Below are 2,963 nucleotides of genomic sequence, written 5' to 3' on the forward strand. Positions count from 1 at the left end.
GATAAATCACATTTGATCATGATAATAATCTTTCACATATGTGTTAAATTTTCATGCTTGGATTTGTAAACTACATCCATGATGCTATCCAGTAGGCTGATAGAACTTACTTACTCTACATAACAATTTTTTACCCCCTAGTAGCTGCTCTTCATTTCCCCTTACCCATCTCTTCTACTTCCACATCTGTCCTGATAACCAACATCCTATTCTGCATCTGTGAGTTCAGCATTTTATAATCTGCATACAAGTCAAGTATTTTTTTTCTGTATCTGGATACTTAATCTAGCATAAGTTCCTCTAATTTTTTTTCTGTTATTGTAAATTGCAGGCAGATTTTAAAATTCTAATACTATTTTTTTCTGTGAGACATAGACCACATATATACTGCATATGTACATAAATATCTATCTCATATATCATACATATCACAATTTCTTTAATTCTTCAACAATATTGAACACTCGGGTTGGATTTGTATTTTAGCTGTCATGAATGCGCTGCTTTGAACATAGAAGTACTTCAACATATTGATTTTATTTCCTTTGTAAATATACTCAGGAAAAGATCGCTGTATTATATAGTAGTTCAGAAATAACCTTGTTTTCTCCATGGCCATGTCAAGGTACGTGCCCATCGACGGTAAGAAAGTGCTTCCTTTTCTCTACTTCCTCACCAACGCCAGTCATCTTTCATTGTAATAGGTGTAAAGTGATGTTTCACAGTATTGTGATCTTTTTCTGTGTGTGTGTGTGTGTGTGTGTGTGTGTGTGTGTGTGGTAGCAGGGATCGAACTCAGGACCTTGCGCTTGCCAGGCAAGCCCTTATTCTACTGAGCTATTTCCCCAGCCCTGTTGTTGTTCTGTGTGACAGTTTTGTGGTGCTGGGGCTCAAGTCCGGGGGTCTTGAGTATGCTAATGAAGAGTGTTACCACTCAGCTACAGCTCCAGAGTGTGGATGTGGTTTTAGCTTGCACTTTCTTGGTGATGAGGGATGTCAAGTACTTTGCCATACTCCTGTGGAGAGTTTTGAGATTGTACTTCCTCTTGGGGAAAATGTCTCTTCTGGCCTTTTGTACTTAGTTTACTTATTTTTTTTTTTTTTTTGAGATACCTGTGTTTATTATGTATTTCAAATGCTAATCTTTAATTAGACTGTGGGGTGTGTGTGTGTGTGTGTGTGTGTGTGTGTGCACACCCGCACACAGCCGGCTCAGCCTGCCCTGGGGGCAGGGCTGGCCCTTGCACAGCATGTGATGCCAGGAATCAAACCTCGGCCCCTATACTTGCCTAAGGTTGGCTAAGCAGGTGTTTCAGACCGCTGAGCTGTCTCACCAGCCCATAGACTGTGCGTTTTAATCTTGATTATCAAGTGGACTGACTTAAGAGACTTTTTGAGGGGCGAACTGAACTGGTCAGTGGGTTAACCCACTGCTGAGTTCACAGCTGTGTGAGTCCTGAGGAGGCGGGGCCAAAGTGGAGGAAGCGGATTGTAGAGGCAGGACCTTGGGGGATACATCTGGTCTCTGGTGCCTTCCTGTCAGGCTCTTGCGCTGAGTTTTCTTGCTTCCCAAATGCCTTGAGTTAAGTACCTTTATACTGTCATGCTTTTCCACGTGATGCTTCTGCCTCAGAGCCAGTCTAGCGTAGACTGATGCTGTGAGCCAAAATATATCTTCTATAAATTGTGAGATTTAGGGTAGGGGACCTAGCAAGTGCAAGGTCCTGAATTCGATCTACAGTACCAAAATAAATGAATGAATAAATAAATAAATACTGTGGGGCTCAGGTATTTGCTTTACCATCAGAATAGAAAGGCTAACAAATACACAGACATATAGGCGTTAAGCTTTCTCAACACAAAGTAATAACTTTGGGACAAAATGCCTCAGATATAGATGTAGGTATAGAGATAGAGATAGATATAGATATACAGATATTTCCAAAGCATATAATTACATCTCTTGACTTATAAAAAAATCCTAAATTAAAATAATTGATTCTGTAAATTAAAAAAACATTCATAATCTATAGGTTGCCTTTTTGTACATATTTTGTATTTGGAAAATGATTCCTCTGCTGTGTGGAAGCTTTTTCACTTTTTGATTTCATTGCTTATTCTTTTAAATTCATTCCCCCAGCATGACTGGAAAAAAAAAAAAAACCAAACCAAGATCCCCAACTCTAATTTCAAGGATTTCCCTCCTGTTTTCTTCTAGGTGTTCCACAGCTTCAAGTCTTGTACTGAAGCTTCAATCCATTTTTGATCCATTATGATGTATGGTGCGCAATAAAAGCTAATATTAGTCTTCTACACTCAGACATCTGATTTCAAACACTGTTTATTAAAAGACACTATCTTTTCCTTACAGTATAATCTTGGTGTGCTTTTCAAAATTAGTTGGCATTACACATATTGATTTTCTATTCTGCTTCCCATTTCATTTATTTTAATTTTTAATGATACCATCAATGTTTTCTTTAAGATTATACGTATGTGATATAATTTGAAAGCAGAAGGTGATACTTCCATATCTTTTTTTTTTCTAAGATTGCTTTGGCTATGTACTGAGTACTTTTGGACTATTTTTCTTGTATTTATAGTGTCATGATTATATTGATAGCAACTGTGCTAAATCTATAGCTCTAAGTAGTACCAGAATTTTAACAATATTAAATCCCACTCATAAACATAAGACATTGGCACCGGCAAGACTGTTCAGTGGAATAAGTGCCTGCTTACACAAGTGCAGAGACCGGGGTTCGATCCCTGGCACCACCACGCGGTGGTCCCCAGGCACACTGAGCTGGCTACTGAGTCTGGGTGTGGTGGTGCATGCCTGTAATCCCAGTGGTGGGGAGGCTGAAAACAGGAGGATCACTATGAGTTCTAGCTGTGTAGTGAGACTCTGCACAAAAACCCCCAACAAAACAGAAACATGGGGGTTATCTCTCCATTTATTT

This window comes from Octodon degus, unplaced genomic scaffold (genome assembly GCF_000260255.1).
Source record: "Octodon degus isolate 3935 unplaced genomic scaffold, OctDeg1.0 scaffold00135, whole genome shotgun sequence".
Taxonomy (NCBI): Eukaryota; Metazoa; Chordata; class Mammalia; order Rodentia; family Octodontidae; genus Octodon; species Octodon degus.